This window comes from Hypanus sabinus, chromosome 23 (assembly GCF_030144855.1).
Source record: "Hypanus sabinus isolate sHypSab1 chromosome 23, sHypSab1.hap1, whole genome shotgun sequence".
Lineage (NCBI taxonomy): Eukaryota > Metazoa > Chordata > Chondrichthyes > Myliobatiformes > Dasyatidae > Hypanus > Hypanus sabinus.
In genome coordinates, this window is record NC_082728.1 from 19,006,524 (window position 1) to 19,033,874 (window position 27,351).

The 27,351-nt window shown below is 41.6% G+C and overlaps 1 long non-coding RNA gene across 1 annotated transcript; it reads left to right on the forward strand.

The window, feature by feature from the left end:
- The first annotated feature begins 1,774 nt into the window (after positions 1-1,774).
- Positions 1,775-26,200, forward strand: LOC132380010 (uncharacterized). Its single transcript, XR_009507610.1, has 3 exons — positions 1,775-2,420; positions 4,451-4,515; positions 26,049-26,200. It is a non-coding gene; the product is annotated as an uncharacterized LOC132380010 (long non-coding RNA).
- The last annotated feature ends 1,151 nt before the right edge of the window (positions 26,201-27,351 follow it).

Genomic DNA, 27,351 nt, shown 5'->3' on the forward strand with positions numbered 1-27,351 from the left:
GCAATTTTGAATGCTATTATTTCCCCATCAAGGAGAGCAAGTGGTGGTGGGGGGGGGGGGGAGAATGGCAGTAAGAACATTACAAATCCATCAACCCCATGCAAAAGGCTTTGTCAAATTCCAAAACAGGCCGGTTGATTGGTTGGTGGGGAAGTGGAATAAAGGACATGCCTGCAAAACCTTGAACAATCTTCTGTTCCCCATCTCTGTCCTCCAATGTAGATGCCTGAAAGAGATGAGCAAAAAACTTCAATACCATCTCATTACAAAGGCTACAAAAAGTGGAAGTTTATTGCAGGAGATGGTATATTGAAAGAGCTCTCGCAGATCAAATTAGGATGGATTTTCTGATTGTAGAAGCCTTCTTTGGAGCAGCTGATGCAATGCAACAATTGTACTGACTTTTAAACACATGTAATAACAATACTAAGCTGCAAGCAGTAAAACCCTAACCATGACTAACAGAAACAGAATGGATTGATTGGGACATTACATTTGAACTGGCTATTCCATTTGCAGATAAAACTCCAGGGAAGGAAAAATCTCAGCCTGCCTTGAAATTCTGGTCATATTCAGGAGATCAACAGGGGATTAAGGATTTCCACAGGATCCAAAGTAGAACTAGAATACAAGATGTCTTAAAAAAAAGATTGCCCATTGACTGCTTCTACTTAAAAGAAGTGGAGGTTAATGTACTCTGTGATAACAATAATTAAATGATCCACAAAGTACAGGGGTATGTAAAAATCGTAAATTTAAAGAAAAAATATTCTAAGTCCCTTTGATGACTTCACCATAAGACAAAGGAACAGAATTAGACTCTTCAGCCCATCAAGTCTGCTCTGCCATTCAATTATTGCTGATTTATTATCCCTCTTAACCACATTTTCCTGCCTTCACCCCATATCCTTTGATGCCCTTACTAATCAAGAATCCTTCATCTTCTGCTTTGAATCGTAAGGTATATTACAGCTAAAAATAATCATAAAGTATTTTCACACTTGCAGGGACAGCAGCACTGCACAAATGTAACCATTCAGAGTACATTATTAAACATTTCATATCTGTCTGCTCAGTGCCTAGAAGCTCTCTTAACTTTATTCCTTACATTAAACATCGGTGAATACGAATCAGTATTTGTAATATCAAACCCACTTGTGTATTTAGACGATAAGACCATAAGATATAAGAGCAGAAGTCGGCCCCTCAGCCCATTGAGTCTGCTCGGCCATTTAGTCGTGGGCTGATCCAATTCTTCCGGTCATCCCCACTCTCTGTCTTCTCCCCATACCCTTTGATACCCTGGCTAATCAAGAACCTATCTATCTCTGCCTCAAATACACCCAGTGACTTGGCCTCCACAGCCACTTGTGGCAACAGATTCCACAGATTTCCCTCCCTCTGACTAAAGTAATTTCTCTGCATCTCTGTTCTATATGGACATCCTTCAATCCTGAAGTTGTGCCCTCTTGTCCTAGACTCCCCTACCATGGGAAATAACTTTGCCATATCTAACCTGTTCAGGACTTTTAACATTCGGAATGTTTCTATGAGATCCCCCTTCATTCTCCTGAACTCCAGGGAATACAGCCCAAGAGCTGCCAAACGTTCCTCATGCGGTAACCCTTTCATTCCTGGAATCATTCCGGGACTCTCCTCTGAACCGTCTCCAATGTCAGTATATCCTTTCTAAAATAAGGAACCTAAAACTACACACAATACTCCAAGTGTGGTCTCATGAGTGCCTTATAGAGCCTCAACATCACATCCCTGCTCTTACATTCTATACCTCTAGAAATGAATGCCAACATTGCATTTGCCTTATTCACCAACTCAACCTGGAGCTTAACCTTTAGGGTATCCTGCACAAGGACTCCCAAGTTCCTTTGCACTTTGAATTCTCTCTCCATCTAAGTAATAGTCTTCCCTTTTATTCCTTCCACCAAAGTACATGACCATACACTTTCCGATTTTGTATTCCATTTGCCACTTTTTTGCCCATTTCCCTGAACTATCAAAGTCTCTCTGCAGGCTCTCTGTTTCCTCAACACAACCCGCTCCTCCATTTTATCTTTGTACTATTGGCAAGTTTAGCCACAAATCCATTAATTCCACAGTCCAAATCATTAACATACATCATAAAAAGCAGCGAACCCAACACTGACCCTTGTGAAAATCCACTGGTAACTGGCAGCCAGCCAGAATAGGATCCCTTTATTCCCACTCTCTGTTTTCTGCTGATCAGCCAATGCTCCACCTATGCTAGTAACTCCCCTGTAATTCCATGGGCTCTTATCTTGCTAAGCAGCCTCATGTGTGTCACCTTGTCAAAGACCTTCTGAAAATCCAAGTACACCACATCTACTGCATTTCCTATTTGCTGCTACATCTCCCTACATTACAAGAGCTACCATATTTCAGTAAGTATTTTTGTTTAACCTGTGAACTGTTTACCTTGAGAATGAAAAGATCCTGCAGCAGTGTACCTCATTCCCTGTCTCACCAGGGTTTGAGGCCTGCTGGCTACCCTCCCCTGGTTTAGCCTGCCTGATGAAGTGTTATAACAGGGTGTGGCCATGATTGCATGCAAGCAGCTACTTGGAACCACATGTGACAGCCAAATGTCCAGTGGGGACTATATGTGAGTTAGAAGGCAATTCTACAACTCTTTGTGGAGAGCAGAGAGCATGACAAGGCACAGAAGTCATGGTCACACACGTGCAACTAAGGAAGGCTCCAGTTGTAACAACTATTTGTACACTGCAGCCAGACTTGCAAGGCTGAGAGAATGGAACCACTTGTGCAACAGTTGTTCCACTTTAAAAAGTCTTCCACACAGGTTTCCATCATCGTCGGATATGATAGACAACCAATAAAAAGAAATCATACTTTTTTAAAATGTACTTTTTGGAAACGGGTGATTCTGAAATGTTTATTCAACCCAAATTGTCCTTGACATGATGCTGGTCCATACTCGCATGTGGCAATCTATGCCAGCTATCACAGCAGTTTCATTCCCTCCACTAACTTTGCCCATAACCAGTCCTCCACATGTTCTGTCAACTCCCCTCAGATCTTACCACTCATACGCATCGGGGCAATTTAGTGGACAATTAAGCTACCAACTCACATCTTCACGATGTGGGATAAAAACAAACCACTGAGAATCAGGGTTCCGACAAATGGGCAAGGAGATCCAAAAACTGGGAACATTCTAATATTTTCACTCAAACCACCTGATTTCCAACTAATTCAGGCTCATCGAGCCAAGAAACAATTCATGAAAGTGCCAAGATCTACAGCCACCCGTGCACATGACTCATGTAATGACCACAGCTTCCAATGAGAGAAGAAAAAAAAATTATATTGCTTTATAATTTGGCATGGAGTTCCTTGTGACATTATATCGAGGTATTTAATCATGCAGCTATCTAGATGCAGTATTTAAAACATCATTTCAGAAGCACCTTTACGAACACAAGGTGAAAAAAACAATGTGGTGAGGAAGAACCCATGCAATTTAGGAAAATACAAACATTTTGACTGGATGTATTTTTTTAAGCCTCATATTTTTCTTGGTTACCCACGTGGGTCAGCCCACAATAGTGGCAAGATACACTCATTACACTTTATTAGATACAGGAGTCATCTTGGGTGGAGCCCATCCCTCTCCAAGTTTTTTTTTAAATGAGGTTGAGTTTGACACAGATCTAGCTCGACACAAATGGAAAACATGCAAGGGAGCTGGCCAGATTCGAACTCGGGATTTCTCACCCCAAAATCCAGCGCTGATGCCACTGCACCACCAGCAGCCTTTATATATAGAAGCCTGAGATTCGTTTTCTTGTGGGCATACTCAGTAAATCCAATAACCATAATAGAATCAATGAAAGACAGGGTGGACAACCAGTATGCAAAATACAACAAACTGTGCAAATACTACAGAAAAATTAGAAATCCCAGTAATAAGTAAATAAGCAATAAGTATCAAGAACATGAGATGAAGAGTCCTTGAAAACGAGTCCATAGCTTGTGGGAATAGTTCAGTGATGAGGCAAGTGAAGTTCAGTGAACTTATCCCCTCTGGTTCTAGAACCTGATGGTTGAGGGGTAATAACTGTTCCTGAACCTGGTGTGTGAATCCTAATGCTCCTGTACCTTCTTCCTGATGCCAGCAGTGAGAAGAGACCATGACCTGATGGTGGGGGTCCCTGACGACATACCACCATAGGTGTCTCTCAGAAGGGCAATGAAGGCTCATTCATTCTTTGGTTCAAAGAGAACTCAGCAAGGCACCACTTGCACATAACCTGAAGCAGTACAACTAAAAAATATAAGCTTTGCTTCTGTTTAGAAAGCACTCATTGCTCATGCATAAGTTCAGTTAAGTTTTTCCTTGAAGTAAGATTTAAAGTTCAGTTGTAATATTAACTTGGGACCTTCTTTTCAGAGGCGAGGCTCTAAGGGCAAATGATTCCCAAGTTTTCTACTGATTGAAAGACATCCTGGCTCAGGGTAAGACAGAGTGGGTTGAATAGAGTACCTGTGTTGTATTTTGCTTATGTAGAGAATTTGAAAACTTGTGTTATAAAGATTTATTTATTCAACTGCAAGGGGAAAGGAAACGCAAGTTATTTATTTTGTAACTGCCAAATTTTTAAAAACACCTCTTTCCAAGCTACGACTTCTTCTGCCATTTCTGCCAAAGGATCCATACAGTTTTCCCCCCTCTCTCTCTCCAAAAACACATCTCTGAAATGTCCTGGGTCTATCGGTAGTTATTTTGTAATTTACTACTGATAACTATACAAGGAAAGTGGTCAAGGAATAGTTCGCCTATTCAAAAGTGGGCTATCAAGTGATTGGCAATTAGCAGCCACAATGGCCAAGGAGTTAGCAAGAAAAGAACTTTGCATTTATAAAGTGTTGCTTATTCCTGTTGGAACCTCCCAAATCCTTTTCCACACAATGTACCTTTTGAAGTCTTGGTCCTGGTCTAATATAGAGATAAGCAGAGCAGCCAATTTGAGCACAAAAGTAATGAGATAACAAAGGTATTTCTTGAATTTTTAAATGTCAATCAAAAAACTGGGGAAAACACTCATCTTTTTTCCTCTCCTCTAAATAATCAGATATCTTAAATCCACTTAAGTCGACAAACAGTGGCTTGCTTTAACATCTCAGCTGAAAGTTAGCCTTTCTGACAGTCCAGCACTTCTCCAGAAAATCCAATGCACTAACCTAGATTTCTCAACTCAAGGCTTGGTCTGGGAGTCCTTGAGCTTAGAGGCAAAGCTACTAGAAAATGAAGTCAAAGCTAACCAGTGATAGGCAATGGATTACTTGGTTACAAACACAGCAGCTCAAATCCTATCCCAGGGTAAATGGGTCAAAAGAGTTTGGGAGACCCCTTGTTTCCTCACATGGCCCAAATGAGTATTTCTACTCCTTCTGCTCCACAAGTAAAACTGAACAACAAGGCAATTGTTATTCAGTTAACAATTGAAGAATAATTTCCAGAGTGAGTGGAGATGATTTGTCATTCAAATTTGGTGACCACACTCTTGTAAATCTTTTGCTGAGGTTTGTATGTGTTTGAGAAGAGAATGCAATTTATTTCACTTCTGCTCTTTCAATGCACGTTTTTTCTCAGCAAACAGGATTAAGTTTGTTACAGAATTGACAGTTAGTTCTAGCCACTCCAACTGCCCTCTGATCAACGCACCAATGGATGTGGTGATGCCAATAAATACTCTGAAACAAAGTACCATTGTGCTTAGCATTTTACAATTCTCAGTGTTACAAGCAAAATAAGTGGCGTCAGACTGGCACATTCAACGCAAGCGTTCTGGCAGCTTTGAGCATGCAGAACTATACGAGGAACTGAAGCAGAAGTGAATTATTGGAACCAATATGTTTGCATCACTTTTCTCCACGAGCCCCGTGTTCTACAATTTCCTATCTTAAGAAAAATAATCGGTTACTATCTTAAATATGCACAGTAACACTGCTTCCACTAACATTCTAGGTAGTGAATTCCAAAGAGTCACAAACAACTGAATGAAGAAGCTACTTTTCATCTCAATCCTGTATGGCCAATTCCTTATTTTGAGTTCTGTTGTCCAGTTTGGGGGAAATTCCAGCCGTGAGGAAACCTCATTCCTGCATCTATCCTCTCAGGACATATCATGTCCCAAAGATCATCTCTCTTTCTCTAAGGTCAAGAAAGGATAAACCCAGTCTACTCAACTTCTTCCTGAGGCACAAGTCTCCCATCTCAAGAACTGGTTCAGTGAATCTTTGACAACTGACCTCCACTGCAAATATATCCTGTCTCAGATAGGGAGACCACACCTGCACGCAATATTCCAGGTGCAGTTTTACTAAGGTCTTGTAGCAAGGCATCTTTATGTTTGCACTCAAATCTTCTTCCAGTAAAGGCCGATGTAAAGATCATCTGAGATACAGAGGGACAAGGGAGTCCTTGCGCAGAATACCCTGAAGGTTAACTTGCAGTTTGAGTTGGTGGGGTGGGGGAGGCAATGCCATCTTAGCATTAATTTCAAGAGATCTAGAATACAAGAACAAGGATGTGATGCTGAGGCATTATGAGGCACTGGTGAGGCCTCACCTTGAGTATTGTGTACAGTTTTTGGCCTCTTATCTTAGAAGAGATGTGCTGGCATTGCAGAGGGCCCAGAAGATGGTCACAAGGATGATTCCAGGAATGAAAGGGTATCAGGCGAGGAATGTTTGATGGCTCTGGGTCTGTACTCGCTGGAATTCAGAAGGATGAGGGAGGACCTCATCGAAACCTTTCAAATGTTGAAAGGCCTAGACAGAGTAAATGTGGAAAGGATGTTTCCCATGGTGGGAGAGTCTGGGTCAAGAGGGCACAGCCTCAGGATTGAGGGGCACCCTTTCAAAACAGAAATGCAGAGAAATTTCTTTAGCCAAAAGGTGGTGAATTTGTGGAATTTGTTGCCACGTGCAGCTGTGGAGGCCAGGTCATTGGGTATCTTTAAGGCAGAGATTGATAGGTTCTTGATTGGACATGGCATCAAAGGTTACGGGGAGAAGGCCGGGAACTGGGTTTGAGGAGGAGATTTTAAAAAAGGATTTGCCATGATTGAATGGCGGAGAAGACTTGATGGGCCAGTTGGCCTAATTCTGCTCCTCTGTCTTATGGTCTTATATATTGCTTACCTTCCTAACTGTTTTTTAAACTTGCAGGTTAATCTTCATTTGTTGTGTACTTTTCAATTTTGACTAACTTTTAATCCAGTGGCAGAGTCATGACATTTGCCGTATCTCTGGATTTGGTTCTGATGTGGACAAGGATGACAGGATCTTTCCTCTTCCCACAATCACACTACAGTAACCACTGCCTTATTTAAATTAATGAATACCAATTAAAGACCTGGTTGTTACTCACTAACATTTGTCTTAACAAATGACAATTCAACAGCAGGAAATTGTAATAAGGATGAGCCTATGTTACTTGAAATATGAAGACACTCCAATGCAAACCTTTGGATCCCCATGCTTACTTCAATCCTGGTAACATCCAACAGACTCCTTGTCTAATGAGTTCTTCAGAAAATCTAGTGGGTATGGGTAATTCAACGCATTGGGTGCTCAGTTGTGCTAAAACTCTTGATCTTTTGGTCAAACAGAAGGCCTACACTCCCAGCCTCAAAATATATGATGGTAACATTCAGCCGATTCATTTAATTTACTTTATTAAATCTTTTCATTGTCCTTACTCAACAAGATCTGTCCTCTGTGGACAACTGTCATATGTAATGCCAATCAGGATGAAAACAAGATGGAAACTGTGCTCAATTTCTTCAGGGTTGAGGAAGATTAAAAAAACCAACCACTGAGTCATTCACATCTCCCCATACTTTACCAATCCCCACCCACTACAACAATGAATCGCCAGCATAACTTCCTGCCTCCAGCATGCAGTTCACTTCACCTGATTGCTGTCACTGCCATCACAGAGAGCATCTGCAGAGAAAAGCTGGCTTATCTTTACCAAACAAATCACAATGCCTTATGATGTAATGAAAAGAGAATGACATTTATCTTGATGTTCAGTTCGTTCCAAATACCATTTAATTAGGAACCAGACACAAAAAGCTAGAGAAACTCAGCAGGTTAGGCAGCATCTCTGGTGGGGAATAAACAGTTGACGTTTCGGGCTAAGATTCTCTTCAGCCATCTGCAGAATCTCTTGTGTTTACCATGTAATTAAGTCTGAACTCTTAGCTCAGATCAGATTTGTTCTCAGCAAGAGCTACTGAGATTGCCAGCAAAGCTCATGGTTTGCTTACAGGTTGAAGTTACATTGGCCAGGACTCTAGAATTCTGGCACAATAGCATGGTGGTTAGCATAACACTATTACTGCACTAGTGACCAGGGTTCAATGCCACTGCTGCTTGTAAGGAATTTGCATGTTCTTCTTGTGGTGGCATTGATTTCCTCCAGATGCCCCTGTTTCCTCCCACTTTCCAAAGACGTGCGGGTTAGAAGGTTCATTAGTCACGTGGGTGGAATTGGGCTGTGCAATCTCATCGGGCCAGCAGGGCCTGTTGCCATGCTGTCTCTCTAAATAAACAAAAAATAAATAAAATTTTGAAAACCCACTGCACAAGTAAGATCCAACTGTATGCTAGAGTTGTATGTCCAACTCTTGGGGCAGGACTGACTCCCTTTAACATTTTTTTCCAAATTAAAGAAATAATTTTTGTCCCCAAGATCCTTTTGATTCTCTTTTGGGAACGATTAAAGATGTCATTAAGAAAAAACTGACCGAAGGAAAAGTGCAATTATTTATAGAGCACAAAACAAAATTATAGCTTTAACAGCCATGGAGAGCTCCTGTATACACCTCTGCTCCCTTCTCCTTCTTTAAGTTCCAGTGATCCTTGCATCAGGGTTAACACCCTCATAGAGAATTTTTCTGCACTTACGTGATCCCTGGCTTCCAAAAACCTTGGCCCCTCTCCTACTGATGAGACGGGAACGAAGTCCAGGCCTGTGACTGCAACAGGTTCAAGTAATGAATGTTTCTTGCATCAGCCAATAGCAACACAGAAGGCAGCAGTTTACAGACATATTAATTGCAAGGTAAAAGAAGGTTGCATTGCAGAAATAGAACATAAGCCGTCTGAGTGGCGATTAGCTACCAGATAAAACTTCCTCTTCTCAGTCTGTCACTCTGGACTGTGGGCAACAACACATCAATGCAGCTATAAAGAAAGCAAGACAGCAGCTATACTTCATTAGCAGTTTGAGGAGAATTGGTGTGTCCTCTAAAACACTTGTAGATTTATACAGGTGTACTATGGAGAGGATTCTAACTAGCTGCATCACCGCCTGGTGGGGGGGAGCTACTGCAGAGATATTTTTTCCCCTCACCCTTTATGGGTAGTGTGTATATGTATTTTTCCCACAATCCTTATCCTCTACCAGAGGCCTGGGAGCTTGAGGGTTTGGCACAGGATCCCTGCTGTTCCTAGTAATGCGCTCTTCTGGACTGAGGTCTCATGTTGTTCTTGGGATTTGTTGGAAACACTTTCCCAGTCCAGGTGTCACAGCTCCAAGTGCTCCTATCACCACCCTGGCTTTAACCTTCAACATCCTTTCTATCTGCTTTTTCAAGCCCTGGTATTGTTTCAGCTTCTCATATTCTTCCTTCCTGATGGGATTGCCACATCCATTATTATTGATTTCTTCTGTTCCTTGCCCAGTATCACTATGTCTGGTTGGTTGGCCAGAACCTGTTTATCAGTCTGTATTTGGAAGTCCCACAGGATCTTAGCTCAGTAATTCTTCACTACCTTCTCCAGTGTTTCCCATTTTGGACTTGGGAGTGTCCAATCCATATTCAGCATAGTTGCTCCAATACACAATTCCTGCAACTTGGTTGTGCAGTTCAGTGTATGCTGTCCCTGCCTGCATCTTGCACCCTGCTACTATGTGCTGGATGGTTTCAGTGAATTCCTTGCACAGTCTGCATCATGGGTCTTGTCTGGTGTGATAGACCCCTGCTTCTATTGCTCTTGTGCTCAGCGCCTGTTCTTGTGCTGCCCCTCAGCCCTGCCATTGGTAGGACTTTCTTATGTCAGTCACCTCCAATATCTAGTGATGGTACCTCCCATGCAGTGGCTTCTCCTGCCATGGCCTCTGGTCCTCTGGTTCTGCTCACCTGTTTCCACTTCCATGTCTCCTGCCCGCTGTCTGAGTTATTCTCCTAGTAAATCATCCTTAGGGACCATCTTCCTGACACACTTGTGGGTGTTTTGCATTTCTTCCAGGACTGTGGCCTTGACACTTCCAAGTGTCTGTCGTCCTTTATTCCAGGAGGTGTACAGTCATTTGACATTGGACTTTGGATGAAATCGTCCATGCATTGTTAGTAGTTTCTGGGTCTTGATGTCAGCAACTTCCAGTTCATTCCTTGGCCAGCACACTATTGCGACTGGGTATCTGATGACTGGTAGGGTAAACATGTTGATGGCTCTGATCTTGTTCTTCCCATTCAGCTGGCTTTTTAGGATCTGCTTCACCCTTTAGAGGTACTAGGATGTTGCAGCCTTCCTTGTGTCCTTATCATGGCTTCCATGCGCCTGCAGGATCTCCTAGTATTTGTAGCAGTCCTGTAGATCTGATACGTGGCCTTTGGGTAAATCGACTCCTTCAGTCTTAATAAGTTTTCCTCTTTTGACTACCATCCAGATTAGGGAACTTCACAGGCCGACACTGGGAACCGTCCGGGATCAGCGGTTCAGGTCCTGGTGGTGACAGCCCAGTAGGAGACTTGGGCTGGATCCCTCGTTCTGACGCTACATCTGCCCACAAAAACATTCAGAGAGAGTGACAAGCACAAGAAGAGTCAGACCGGCTTGGATATTGCCCAGATTTACAAGGTCCGTGTCAATGGTTGAAGAAAGAACTGGGATGATCTGGTGATAAATTGGCTACCGAAACAAACCACAAATTGACGAGACAGGACAGATGAATACACACACACACACACACACACACACACACACACACACACACACACACACACACACACACACACACACACCACCTTCTTCCCCCCCCCCCCACAATAAATATAGCTCATTGTTAAAACATTCTTCCACTGACTCCTTTGCCAACCTTTCTCTAAATTAAGTTTTCACTATCGTGCATCACCGGTAGGTGAACATTTATTGCCTGTCCCTCACAGACTTGAAGTAAAAGATCTTGGCAGAGAGTGAAAACCACATGCAGAGAAAGTCAAATCACATACCTTAATCAATGTGGAAAGCATATTCAGCTGCTGCTGCACAAATCCCTTCAGTGCAGTCAGGTTCCCATTATTCAGCAAACCACAGAGTTGTGTCACCTCTCCATTCAGCCTCGGAAGCATCACATTAAAGGCTGTTCCAAATATTCACACACTTGTTTCTCACACAGTACTACTCAGTGGACCATAGATCAGTACAGCCCAATACAGTCCCTTCGGCCCACAATGTTGTGCTGACCCATTAACCTACAGTAAGGTCAATCTAACCCTTTCCTCCCACATTGCCCTGATTTTTCTAAGAATCTCTTAAATGTCTCTAATACAGTATATTTGCCTTGAACACCACATCTAGCAGCACATTCCATGCATCTGTGTAAACTCCTGCCTCTGAAACCCCCTCCCAAATACTTTCCTCCCAACATCACAAACTTATGCCTCCTTGTATTAACCATTGCCACTCTGGGAAAAGGTTTGTGGCTGTCCACTCAATCTATGCCTCTTTTCATCCTGTACACCTCTCTCAAGTCACCTCTCAACCTCCTCCTCTCCAAAGAGGAAAACAAATCCTAGTTCACTCAACCCATCCTGATAAGATATGTTTTATAATCCATGCATCATCCTCGTAACAATATTCCAAGTGTGATCTAACCAGGGTTTTATAGAGCTGCAACATTACCCCATGGAGGGAAAATACTGAAGTTATAACACAATGAAATAGATTTAAATGTCTCGATGCATTAGGGGGTTGGATGTATAGGAACTGAACCCCTACTACAATTTCAGGCAAGATCATTGATGCTTATAGTCATTTAAGCAAGGAGAAATATACATTTTCTGTTGAGACTGGCAATCAGTGCTCCACTGTATTTTTAGTCTGCACAGAACAGTGGTAAACCGGATAGATTTCATTCAAATAGTCTTGAAAACCTTATTTTGAGAGCTAAAGGATTTTTATCAGAGAAGATCTTAACAAGGATCAATTGTACTTAAAGTGCCACCTGTCTGTTACCTTTTCATCAACAAACGTGAAAGAATGAGACATTAGCCCAAGGCTTTCATAAAACAAAACTCAACTGTTAATTTTCTGGTAATAATCCAGTATTAACAGATCTTCCCTCGGGTTACACGAGTGACCCTTGAACATCATTTTCTTCCTTTCCAGTAGTCTCTTAGCAATGTACGGCATTTCCGCACTGAGCTGTGGTTAATACTTGCAAAAGACCTCAAAAATCAGAATTTGAGGAAAACAAAAGCTAAGCAAAAATCTATCCTTAGCCAGGAGTCCGAGTTTTGATGTCAGCTCTACCCTTTGACTGCATCAGCCTGATTAATAACGGGCAGGATACAAACTGCATGGATCCATTACAATGTCAGATTGAGCAATGCAAGGACCAAAGAAGGAAACCAACAGTATGTTCATGGGCAAAAGGCTGGCAGCAAGTTCTCCAAGCTCCAAGGTACCAGAACCACCTGAAAGATCTCAATGAACTGATGCTGGATGTGATGGAACCAAATAATACTGAAACAGAAACAGAGAAGGGAGGTGGATTTCTGACCAATTAAAAGTTACCTCTGCTATAAAGGTTGGCGGGGTCCACTTGATCTACAGTATATGAAAGAGTAGGATCATGAAAAGAGAAATAGGGTTAATATTTCAGGGCAATGACTTTTCATCTGAACCTGAAAGGTTAACTGCTTCTTCAGCCACAGATATTGCCTGACCTATTGAGTATTTTCAGCACTTTTGATTTTATACCGTTAGAAAAAAAAGTTATATAACACCTGCATGATTTCATATTCTCCCTAAAAAAATTTTCACCACCAATTATGGGGAAAGGTTTTAGGTGTTGCAAACAAAGCAAAATACCACTGCACGTCTGTACTCCCTTGATCCTATCCCATTTTAAGCCCAACCTATATATGAGCTTTTTCGCTAAGTTGTGTATTTAATATTTCAGTAATATTGCAAATATATTGTTTGATTAAACATTTTTACTTTTACATATAAACCACAATGCATTATGTAAACAGCAGGTGAATAGCATACATCATCATGTCACTTTGTCACAAGTGCATGCCTCGCTTAAAGTAAAAATGAAACTTGGACATATTCTTCTGGGCCCCCTGCTTTTCCTTTCAATTAGATTTATGTTTTGGAGTTACAAGCATTGCACACCCATAAGAATTACTTCCAACGCAAAAGAAACTCATTTGTTGAGCTCAAAATCAAAACTTGAAATGCACTAATAGCATGAGATCTTGGCATAAAGATATGAAGAATACTAAACTGTGGTATTCTGATTGGCCATAGAGCTGCAAAAAATAACATTGTTTTGCTGTGCTCATTAGCATGTAATTACCTGAAGGCAAATTTAAGCGAATGTGCAGATTACTGCGTATTATATTTATGGATGCATACAAACAGCATAAAAAGGTCTCATCACTCTCTTCCATTACCAGTCCCACCATCTAACAAATACAGCTGTTTATGGTGAGACCTTAACCATAAACCATAAAGTGGGGATTCTGCTCCCACGTCCAACACTGAACAATGAAATGGAAACTTCTTCAGGGCTCCAGGGGAAACTAGAGAACAAGCGTCACCCTGGAGTCAATACGGGTCTGCTATCTGTCACTGTGTAAGACTGTGCCAACCAAATATGGCCAAGAGGTCAACCTACTGGTTTTAGCATCTGGCCAATTTTAGATCAACTGAAGCAGTGCTTTAAGTTATCAGTGAATGCAAAGGGCATCAAAAGATCCAAGTGCAAGAATCTGTCATCAAGATCAAAATGGGTTGATTGGGTATTTGTTTCATCAATGTTTCCATCACTTTCTTTTAAGGATCTTGATCAGCTTTTTGGTGACATTGATGTTCACGAGAAGGAGACCAGTAGCTGGGTCTACTAGATATACTACTGCACTACCAGCAGGGTGTAGAGCTAACAGCAAAAACCATGAAGGAATTACGGTCAAAATGGCTCTGCCATTTCTCCATACACTGAGCACCACCCTCTAACTTCAAGTCAGAAACTGAAAATACTATTACACACACAAGAGAAGATCTGCATGTGCTGGAATCCAAGCAACATACACAAAATGTCGGAGGAACTTAGCAGGCCAGTCAGCATCTATGGAAAAGAGCACAGTCGACATTTCAGGCCGAGACCCTTCTTCAGGACAAATGATGAAGGGTCTCGGCCCAAAATGTTGACTATGCTCTTTTTCATAGATGTTGCCTGGCCTCCTGAGTTCCTCCAGCATTTTGTGTGTCTTGCATAGCATTACACATGTAGTGCTTAATACAAAATATGCACATTGTGACATTGTGGTCAAGGGTTATTTTTCAACATAACAGATGATCTAGTCATAATCACCCTGCCATTCATGGTTCATTGCTATGAGCAAGTAGGCTCCCATGTTTCCTGTTCAACAGGAGGGACCACATTTAAGAGAAATAACTTATAAATTACATCGTGCCATGTTGAATCCTCCATTAATGCAAGTCTTGAAGAACAGAGTGAGAATCACTTGTTTCAATTTTGGCAAAACACGGCAGTAAAAAAAAAAATTACTTAACAGAGGTTAGGCTTGTGCCCTGGCTGATTCTTCTCTGAAGCTTAATAGACCAGCTTTTTCACAGTTGCCTCTCAATTTACAGATGAGGAGGTAACACTGCCAAACCCTTCTGCTGATGCTTCATGCTTTGTTCACTAGGTAAGGCAAGACCTGAATCACACAAAACAAACCAGCCCTCCACCATCTTCCTCTCACCAAAAAAAAACATAACCTCAAAGTCAAAATAAAATATATTATCAAGGTATGTACATGTTGTGATTCATTCTCTTGCAGGCATTTACGGGAATGTAAAGGAATACGATAGGATTTATGAAAAACTATACATCAACAAGGTCTGACAAATAACCCATGTGCAAAAGAACGACCAAAGAGCCTTCTGCATGATACTGAACATGACTAGATGACAAAATGGAAGTGGGACATTTAATGAGCATTTATTATACACTCAGTAGCCAATTTATTAGTACCTCCTGTACCTAACAAAGTGGCCACTAAGTACACATTCATGGTCTTCTGTTTCTGAAGACAATCCACTTCAAGGTTCAATGTGTTGTGCAGTCAGAGATGCTCCTCTGCACACCTCTGTGGTAACGCATAGCTATTTGAGTTACTGTCACCATCCTGTCAGCTTGAACCAGTCTGGCCATTTTCCTCTGATCTCTCTCGTTATCAAGGTGTTTACACCCATAGAACTGCTGAATGTTTACTGTTTTTCACACCATTCTCTGAAGGCTCTGGAGGCATGAGAAGTCCAGGAGATCATCAGTTTCTGAGATATTCAAACCACCTCATCTGGCAATGACAGTCATTCCATGGTCAAAGTCACTCAGCTCACATTTCCGCCGCAGTCTGATGTTTAGTCTGAACAACAATTGAGCCTCTTAACCACGTCTGCATGTTTTTATGTAACTGAGTTGCTGCTACATGAATTGCTGATGAAATGCTTGCATTCACACAGTATACAGGTGTCCCTAATCTGAGTGTATATAGCAATCCATGGCTTTTCTCTGATAGATGGATTTAAATCTTTAATAATGCCACCTAAATTTAACCCTTTTTAAATTTGAACATAATTTTTTTGGGGGTGGGGTGGGGTTCTTTCATTGTAGCACCCTGAACCTCCCTCTGTGAGTGCAAAGCAGCAAATTTGCATTTCCTCCCAGTTAGGATGTCAACGTGGCTTTCCAGAATACCTACTGCAATGTTTGGATGAACAAAAATAGTTATTGGGGCTGGAGCTGGGCTCCCAGCGTGTCATCCGAGCCAACGCAGCTGCAGCCAAATCCTACAACAGTATCAGGCACAGCGCAAGCAGTTGAGTCAAAATGTTCTCCCAGACAAAATGTTCTGAACACCAGATTGTGCTTTGAATGGCTTGGCCATAATTTAAATGGTCAACCATCCCAGCCAAATTACATTCTTGCCAGCCAATGATAATGTTTTTTCAGTGATATTTTCAGCTTTGCGCTGCACAAACAAATATAGCAGGACAATTTTTATTTTTTTTAATATATGCATACATATCCATTTTCTAAAATTGTCTAACCTTTATCCAAATACATTTGAAACTAAACAAAATTAAAGTTAAAAAATAGTTAGGAACCACAAACGAAAAATTACGGGAATGTGGCCTGTATGGATTTGGGAGGTCTCTCCTGAGTGAGGTTGTGAGACGTTGTTTGGCTTGATGTCAATTGTGTTTGATTACGCTCCTATGAATGCTGGGGTATTTTTCTGCTAATATGAGCGGCTATCATTTAAGATAATTGGAGGAAAGTATGTAGGGTGAGGGGAAGGTCAGAGATAAGTCTTTTTTTTACACACAGAGAACAGCGGGTATGTGGATCGCCCTGCCCAGGGGTGGTGGTCAAGGTAGATACATGAGGGACATGGATGACAAAAAATGGAGGGCTATGTAGGAGGGACCTATCTTCGAGTAGGTTAAAAGGTCAGCACAACATCATGGGCTGAAGATCATGTACATGCTGAATGTTCTGTATTAGAACATGCCTCATAAGTATGAATTGTGGATGCTCTAGTTCAGAGAATTCATATACCAAAAGTATGTGATAAATATTTGCATCCTGGGCCAGAGGCCTCATGTTTGCTAAGCTAACTTTCTAAACACAGCCACCATCACTTGTAAAATTGCTGTTTAGTTGCTAAACATAAATAGGAGTTGGTCTTCAGTTTTTAAAATGCAAATTATGAGCAGTAATCAGCTTGAAGTTAAGCATCTCAGCCTTGCAAACAAGTTCTGTGAAACTCTAAGAAGTTAGCTTCACAGCATTAATTGTAGGTACCTGTGATTCATGTGTCCAAAAGTGCTTTTAGACCTCTTGTGTAAGAAGGGTATCTGAGGAAATATCAAATGCATGTGAAGTCACACCCAGGTGGCAAAGAAAAAGGTTATAAATGTACAGAGCAGCTCAGGCTTATTAGAAATGGGGTAAGGATATTCAAAGAACATGAAAGCAACACGGGGTGAAATAGAAACCATTCCTCTCGCTTTGGTTTCTGCAACAGTTGAACTGTTTGTCTGTATCATTGATATATCTTCTTAGTTCATGACAATTGTATTTGTGTTTTGGAAAAACTTCATTTTTTGTATTTTAGAATTTTTTTTTAAATTTGCTGAAATTAAAGATGGAACTTAAAAGAAAAAAATTAAGATAGAAATCCTCTAAGTTTTACATTCCATTTAAGAATGTTGTTTGGATTTGCTGTAAATGTGTATCACTGTAAATATATGAACTGTTTAAACTACTTTGATAGCTGAAGGTTTCTTCTCCTTGGTAGGAAGAGGGGGCCCACCACTCAGATTGTAGCTATCGGCAGTTAAACATCATAGAAGATAAGCAGGAAAGTGAACTTGTCTTTGAAGACTGGGTAGTTACACTATAATCTCCCTTTAGGTGTGAACTTGTGGCTACTTTTATCCGCCGGGCTTAAATGATAGTCCCTTGTATTAGCATAAATAATACCCCAGATTTTCGATAGGTTTGAGGGTCCAATAGGACCAATGGGGCTCAAGGTCTTCATTTGAGTATAGAACTTTACAGTCAGCAAATACAATATCATCACAAGTAAGCTTATTAAAATCTATGTTTGAATGCACATCAGTAATAATTTTATGCCATTAACATTCCTTCAATGCTCAGTTAACTAAAACAAGGGTTAGATGGTCAGTTTACAAGAACCGGTTGCATAATCTTGCCTTCCATTGAGAAATGGGTCACTGGTCATTGGTGCCAAATTCTTGTATAACCACAAACTGCTGACAATGTCAGCTCTGCATATGTGGTCCAACAGACTTGAAAGAATATACAGATGCAAGCAGAACTAAGAGGAGATACTCTAGCACAAAGTGGAATAGCCAATGAATCTCAATGGAACTGAGTGGTTAAACACTGAAATCTCAACCTCTTCGTGAGCTGCAAGAAATTAATGAAATTTTCTAGATTTTTGTGGTGTTTGACTGTCCTAATGGTCAGAGAAAATGTAGCTCAATGGAATTGAGATTTGGATCATCTATAATCCAAATGCATAGCAGAACAGGCTTTTGAGTAGCTGAATGGCTTGCTCTGTTTACTTCTTTCCCCTCCCCTATATCACAATACTTTCAAAGATTTATTTTCTTTAGTTAAATTGCACAACCAGTCCTATAGTGTCTAGTTCATTGGTTGTTCCTATATTCTAGACAGACTGATTAATAATTTGTTGCAGACCATTTGTCTCTAGGGATCATAGAAAAAATGGCCTCGGCACAAACTATCACCACGCCCAGCCAACATCATAATGTGGTAACCATATGGCAACCAGTTTAATGGATCCTGTCTATATTTGACTACACTGTCTCTATGCTTTGGACTGATCACTTGAGGCTCTCCTTAATATTATTCCTGTCATGAACAAACTCAGTTGACACAGAGAGTAATGGCGTTTCTTGTCTTGGTAACTCTAATTTTGCTGCATTTAGCCTCAACTTATTCAATAAGATCATGTCTGTCCCAATCTCATCCACAGCACCAATATCCCACTCTGATCTCATACCCCACGACTTGCTTGACCTTCAAATGCTACAGATATCCATCTTGAATATATTCAATACCTGCACCTCAATGGGTATCTGTGGTAGATAATTCCAAAAGAGAGTCATAAACTATAAAGAATACACACCACATCACTATGTCAAACCTCCAAGTTCAAAACCATGACCAATATTTCTAGATACCTCGCCTGGGAAAACATCCTCCCAGCATCCAGCCACAAGCTCCTTCACTGATTATGTACCCACCTATGATCAGCACAACTCTGAACAGAATATGGACTTCATTTCAAGAAATCTACAAGTCACGTTCTCTGCATCTTTTTTTGGCACAATTTTGTACATTGGCTGGTTGTCAGCCTTTACGTATATTTTTTCATAAATTCTCTTGTAAATTCTCTTCATTTCCCTGTAAATGCCTGCAAGAAAATGAATCCGAGGGTAGTATATGGTGATAATACCTTGATAATAAATTTACTTTGACTTTGACAGTGGTTTGAACTACTGGACATTTGCAGCTCGAAATGAACAAGAAAACGGGATGAATGTAAGATTAACCTACATGGGTGTTTGACGTTCGGTGTGGAGGCAGAGGGCCAGAAACCAGTTTCTGTTCTGGTTCATTCTTTCTCAGACTCTGTCGGAACTCAAAATAACCAGCAGCCGAGGGAGAACCTAAAAAGCCGCCTCTGATTCAATGAATGGAATTTATTTTAAAGGCGTCCCATTCACAGGGTACTGCCAGCAGGTAACCTTATTTAATATTTGAAGCAACTTTGCAGCCCTAAGTGAGCCAGACTCATTTACAAACATGTCAAACAAAAACAGTGAATTGATCAGTCTGTATGCTGTCCACATATGAAGGAATGCCTTATCAGTGTGTTTGTATTCTCACCACTCCCTCCCCCCCCCCCCCAGGAATCATTTTAAAGAAAGCCCTTTACATTCAGACAAAACCTCATGGCTTTGTTTAAGATCATTTGTTCCAGAATTAATTTTATTACCCGGCTGCTTTTGTACCTTATCTTTCCCTCAGCCTCTCCTTACCCACCTCTCACTTTCTGTCAAACCGGTTTGCTCTATTTTTGTTTCAATGTGGATTATCCCTATGGCAACATACAGGTGATATATGGGAAAGAGCACCTGCATCAAATTGTAATCCATTGAAGTGTGTCAGGACTGAGCATGTCCCCATACTAGCCTTTGTCTCAGAGCCAGAACTTAATAAAATCATAACATTTGAGCTACTGTTGCCTCAAGGTAATACAGTCCCTTGCTGAGATTGGAAAGTTTTTCAAAAAGTAGTTCACTTCTGAAAAGCAAAATGACTGGCTTGAACAATGATTTGAATTCTCAGAAGTGTTTAAAATAAAACAATTGTGCTGTTTGGGCAAGCTCTCAGGTTATTAAATATTAAGCCTTGGGGGTTTAGGAAGTATTTTCTTTTGTTGGGGAGGGGCAGGCATGCAGTGATTCTGACATAAAGACTTCCTTTTCTCTGTTCTGCCTGATTGCACAGAACAAACCTGGCGCAATCTCCTCCAACAGTTCAAGGCCGAGGTATTGGAAGTGCTAACCATCCTTCTGGGTAAGAGACGTGCAGGAGAGATGGTCATTTCAAGATGGGCAAGTTGCAGAATGTCCTTATTCTCTCCCAGCAATAGCAAGAACTAACACAACCTCACAGTTAATCCTGCCATAATGAGGCCACTCTCAGGCTGGAGCAGCAACACCTCATATTCCCTCTGGATAGACTCCAACTTGACTGCATGAATATAGATTTCTCTAATTTGCTGTCAATTCTTCCCCCTTGCCGCTTCGCTTTTCTCCCATTCTGGCACCCCCTTACCCTCACCTCTAGTGCCTCTTCTCCTTCACTTTCCCCCATGATCCACTCTCCTCTCCTGTCAGATTCCCTCTTCTTCAGCCCCTTAGCTCTTCCACCTATCACCTCCTAGCTTCTCACCTCATTCCCCACCGCCTCCTCCCAGTTTCACCGATCATCTGTCAGCTTGAACACCTTCCCCTCCCACCCCCCCCCCCCCCACACACCTTCTTATTTTGGCTTCTTCCCCCTTCCTTCCCAGTGCTGATGAAGGGTCTCGGCCCATAATGTTTAATTCTCTCCACAGAGGGGGCCTGATGTGCATACTTGCTCCGCCATTCTGTGCTTGTTAGCCCTGCAGCTTGCTCCCCCCAACAGCACCTCAGTGTTTGCTCTCCTGGGAAACCAAATGTGTTTAATCCTGGATAGAATATCAAAAGTGAGGAAGGAGAACCAAGGTATTTTACAGCTCGTCATATTGATAGTCCTGTGGTCCAGAGTAGTTTGTGTGCAATTCCAACAGTCAAAAGAGACAGTGTGACAAAAGGAGGCCACTCTGCCCCTCTAACCTACTCTGTCATGCAATGATCATGACTTGTCTGCTCTGGGATAAGTATTCTCGTTCTCTGCCAATAGATACTTCTGTCACTTTCTTTTAATGTTAGTAAACTTAATTGAAGACACTCAAAAATTGGTGTTAAGTATTTCTGCTTTAATATACGAGGGTGATTGATAAGCTCATGGCCTAAGGTAGAAGGAGATGAGTTATACAGCTCTCGTTACATGTACATGCAGTTCAACCCTTTGAATGATTATGCAGAAAGTTTGAAGTTAATAACTCTTCAGGGTGATTGGTAAGTTGGTGGCCTAAGGTAGAAGGAGATGTTATTAACTTCAAACTTTCTGCATAATTACTCAAAGAGTTGAACTGCACGTGCATGTAACGAGAGCTGTATAACTCATTGCCTTCTACGTTAGGCCACGAACTTATCAATCACCCATCTGTGGACACTTTCTGGAGGTCCAAGATCCGTATGCTCCTCGACCGCTGGACTAAGTGTGTACATGTAGGAGGGGATTATGTTGAAAAATAAATGTGCTAAGTTTTCTAAAATTGACAAACACGAGGAAATCTGCAGATGCTGGAAATTCAAACAACACCCACAAAATGCTGGTAGAACACAGCAGGCCAGGCAGCATCTATAAGGAGAAGCACTGTCGACATCTAAAATTGACTCCCTCTAACTTAGGCCACGAACTGATCAATCACCACTTGTATTTCACTATCAGTGACACTTAAAACTTTTCAAAGCTCCAAAGAGATGCCCGGCAAGGGAACAGGCAGTTAAATCCACCTAATCTATGCCAACTACAAGTCCCCATTGATAACAGTCTCATTTACCTTTCAATGTCTGGGCCTCATTCACCCAGAACTCTCTCTCTACCTCACTGGACCTTGCAGACACGGAGAGTCACCTCATTCAGACCTCCGCATGCAGATGGGATGGGTAGGAAATGCCGGCAGCCAGCACAAGTGTCAAGAATGCACAGCAAAAGGTGATTCAGCAAATTCAATCAGTCACTGTGAGGGGTAAGGCCATCAGGCAGACTTGGATGTTTTCTGTGGAGCTGCAGAGGCTAAGGGGAGACCTGAGAGAAGGTTATAAAATTATGACAGGCATCAACAAGTAGATCTCTTTCTTAGGGTACCAGATGTCAAATACAAGAGGGCACAGCTTTATTGAAGAGCAAGGAAGCATAAAAGGAGAAAGTTTATAAACAGAGAGTATAACTTAAGTGGAATGGGCTGCGATGTGTGCTGGAAGCAGATACAGTAGTGGTGCTGGGAGTTAACTAGACAAACACAACAGAATTGAGAGGTACTGACCACACTTGGTTCCTTAAGGTTGAGGGAGGGCGTAGTGGGGATAAGCTCCCACTATCTATTAAATGCTCACAATGGCATGCATTTCAAATAGCCTCCGACAACCAAGTCCAGATCCTAGCCTTCATTTGTGGATTAGCGACTAAACCCGGCGGAACCACTTCTACTGAAAGGAGGAGGGGCAAAAGCAGGTTACTGGCACCTCTGAACCAATCGCTTCAGTCAAATGGGGCTTATCAACCATGGTTGGCAGCTCATCTAAGAGAAGGAAAACTCTGATCTCAAGCCTCCGCTGCCTTGCAGCTATACCCGCTCATGGGGAAGGCTTTAGAGGTAAAATCCGGAGCTGAAGTCCCGACATTGACGAGCAACTCCTGCAGTGTTGCTGGTCCCAAACTGTACCAGTCTCCGCCATCCCTTTGGATTCATCAGCTGTGTGGAGAGGGCAAGCCCACTAACATGGACAGCCGCTTCCTTTCCAAGTAGTATTGCCCTGGCTTGCATATTACATAGATAGTCGGTTCGCAACATCCATGACTGACCCCAATAGAGAGCCTCAAAACCACACTTCGGCTGACAGGATTATTTTTATTTAGCACCAAGGACGGCACAGACATGATCAATCATTGAGCTTGTTCCTGTGCCATGTTGTTCTATGAATTTACTAGAACGGATAGTAACCCTCCCTCAGAGACTGACAGCTGAATGAGATGCTGGCGTTTTCAGGCCCCAGTCCATTTTGATGCAATGAACACTGACAGGATGTCCTGCAGGTGAAAAGTTTGCCAAGCACATTCTTACCAAGCAGCCGGGAGCAGAGCTTTCTCTCCAACTGGCTTTCAAACATTTTTCATCTTTGATTGCCTGAGCACCAACCGTCACACAAAGTTTAGAGTTCGGTATACATCAAACAAGCCATCATTTCTGAATCTCATTTGTAATCTTTCTTAAGTAAAAGAGAAATAAAAACAGATATGCATCACACAGCCTTCTGAGCATGCTGTGCTCATGGCTATTGTCTTGCTTCAAACCTCTTTCCTGCTTGTACCCCTGATCCCAAATGTACCACAGACAATAAACTTCAACCTCAGCTTCATTGTTTCATACTCTAAAAAAATTCCAAAGTTCCACGACCCTCAGAGAAGTAAATTACTCCTCATTTCTGCCTCAAATATGAAAATCCCTAATTCAGGAATACAGTTACCTTTCTTTTGCAGCTTCAGTCTGTTGCCCAAACAGCAATTATATGCCCTCCTTGTCACTGAGCCTATTTACAAAGAGTGCTGGCACAAGAAAGCAGCATCTATCCTCAAGGACCCCAACAACCAGGCCACGTTCTCTTCTCACTACAACCATCAGGCAGGAGGTACAGGGGCCTCAGGACCCGCACCACCAGCTTCAAGAACAGTTGTTACCTTACAAACATCAGGATCCTGAACCTGCATGGATAACTTTACTCGCCTCAGTGCTGGACTGATTCCATAACCTACAGACTCGTTTTCAAGCACTCTACAACTTGGCTTTATTTTTTACTATTTCCTATTATCTGCACGATTTCTCTTCCTTTGCATATTAGTTGTTTGTCAGTCTTTGTTATTTATTAATTTCAATAAATTCCATTGTATTTCTTTATTTTCCTGTAAATGCCTGAAAGAAAAAGAATCTCCAGGTAGTATATAGTGACATATACAGTATGTACTTTGATAATGAATTTACTGTGAACTTTGAAGTTTAAAGCCCCTCCTCAAGACCAAACTTTGGCAAGCTTAACACCAACTTCATCCTCCTCCACTGTCTGTGACTGAACATCCATAGCTTTGTACCGATTCCAAGAAGTGTGGATTTTTTGCAGGTCAGAGCATCACACTGGCAGATAGGAATCAGTGAATTCATGAACCAGCTGCAGCACAACTCATAACACATCTGCTGGGCCAGCCTGGTCATGTCCACACCTGCATACCCTTCATCTTCAAGTAAATGGTTTCCTGTTTGCGATAACCGTGTACAAGTGATTACCTTTTCCTACACCCAGCTTCAGAGTGGTGGTTTTATCACCACAAACCTTCTTTGTACAAGTCACACACACAATTTAGACTCTGTGCAAAAGCTTCAGCAACTGCGGTTATGGACACCTTAGCATCAAGAGGAAATGCAAACAGTGGAACCTCAATAGAATCAGGTCTGTTATCACTTTGTTTTGCAGCGGCAGTACAGTGGAAAAATAGAAGATCACAAAATAAAAGTGTAGTGGAAAAAAAATGGCGAGTTAGTGATTTTGGACCGTTCAGAAATCTGATGGCAATGGGGAAGAAGTTGTTCCTGAGTCACTAAGTATGAGTCATCAGGTTCCCTCATGATAGAAACAAACGGGCTAATATTTTCAAATATGGAAATTAAGGAATTTTAAGAACATTAAAGATTAACTTTATTTGTCATGTACATCAAAACATACAGAGAAAGGCATCGTTTGCTTCAAGTCAAATCAACGAGGATTGTGCTGGGCAGCCCGAAAGTGTCACCACGTTTCCAGTGCCAATACAGCATGCCTGTATTTCACTGGAATGTGGGAGGAAATCAGGGCACCTGGTGGAAACCCACACAGTCATAGGAGAATGTGCAAACTCCTTAAAGAAATGGCAGGAATTGACCTCAGTCTTACAGCTGGTGCCGTAAAGCACTGCTTTACAGTATATTTACATTTAGAGTAAAACAAACATCAGTAGAACTCCAGTATTTGGAGAAAAAGGGTATTAACACAGACGGCAACAACAGAAGTTACATTATAGGGATTGCCAAAATGGGGTCCACTGACCCCTTGTTTACTGGTATTGGTCCATGGCATGAAAACAGTTGGGAACCCTGGTATGACAACATTGCTGACTATAATTCAAGTGGTAACACAGTGCTTGATGTTCAGGAGTCTGGACGGTTTATCCTGCTACCTTCTTCTCTTCCTGTGTACATTCACACAGTGAGTTGTGTCCTTTCCCTTAATGAAACTTGAGTGATATTTATTGAATTGCAGCTCTGCATATTACTACGAAGGTTCAACCTTATCAAGTTTTAAGGGGATGTATGGACTACAGGTGTGGGCAAATCCTGGAAGGCAGGTATCATTTAAGGAATGTTCTTCGAAGGGACTTGACAAATGTCCAGGACTGAGACACCATGTCTGCCAATGGGAGTTCTGCAGCACAGTCAGATGTTTCTAACTTCCACTGGAATCCTATGTATCAATAAGAACAGATAAAAATATTGTTCATGTGATGAAACCAGAAAAATAGACAATTTCTCGATGCCAATGAGGCTGTAAGACCCTGCAGCATGTCCCACCTTCAGAAAGCAACACATTAACTTGCTCAGCAACTACCCTTCCGTTAAGTTACTCTCACTTTTCAAACTTAGGTACGGCTTTACCAGGATGGAGAGGTGACTTCCCGAGAAATCTGCTGAACGCGCTTTGAAATAGGTCAGAACATGATGATGGTGATGTACCAGCAGGCTACAGTGCATGCATCAGCACTTTTTCAAGATTTCTGCAGCTGAAAACTGGAGTGTGGACGCCAGGAACATTTTATAGAACAGATTTTAATGTATATGATGAATCAGAAAATCTTTAGATACTGCCAATCTAAAGTTAAAAAATGCTGGGAACACGCAGCCGGTCAGGCAGCATCTGCGGGAAGATAAACAAGAGGTAACATTTCAGGTGAAAGCCCTTTGACAGAACCATTTTCTTCCTACAGAACTACACTATGCTATGGTTAGCATAACACTATTACAGCACCAGCGACCAGAGTTCAATTCCATCACTTTGTGTACAGAGTTTGTATGTTCTCCCCATAATGCATAGGTTTCCTCCTGGTGCTCTGGTTTCCTCCCACATTCCCAAAATATACAGTGTTCATTATTTAAAATGTATATACAGGTTGATTAAGCATTCTTGTTTGTTTAAATAATTAATTATGGGTTATATGTCAAAATAGGTTAATTGCATACATCATCAGAATCAGGTTTATTTTCACTGGCATGCGTCATGAAATTTGTTAACTTATCAGCAGCTATAGAAGAAGAAATAAGTAAAAATAAATAAATAAATTACAGTATATGTGTATTGACTAGATTAAAAATTGTGCAAAAACAGAAATAGTATATATTAAAAAAGTGAGGTAGTGTTCACAGGTTCAATGTCCATTAAGGAGTCGGATGAAAGAGGGGGAAGAAGCTGTTCCTGAACCACTGAGTGTGTGCCTTCAGGCTCCTGCCTGATGGTAACGGTGAGAAAAGGGCATGCCCTGGGTTCTGGAGGTCCTTAATAATCCTTAATGCCTTTCTGAGACACCGCTCCGTGAAGATTAATATTGTGGGGACTTTGTAGGCTAGTACCCAAGATGGAGCTGACTAGATTTGCAACCCCTTGCAGCTTCTTTCAGTCCTGTGCAATAGCCCCCCACCCACCCCCCCCCCCCCCCCCCACCTCCATACCAGACAGTGATGCAGCCTGTCAGAATGCTCTCCACGGTACATCTGTAGATGTTGTTGAGTGTTTTTGCTGACATACCAAATCTCTTCAAACTCATAACGTTACCACATGATACATGCATGCCTCTCTTAAAGTTATACCTGCGTTTTTCGGACTCTGTCTTCTTTTGAGTTAATGTTTAGAAGTTACAAAACATAACGTATGGGTTAGCAGGTTAACTGATTA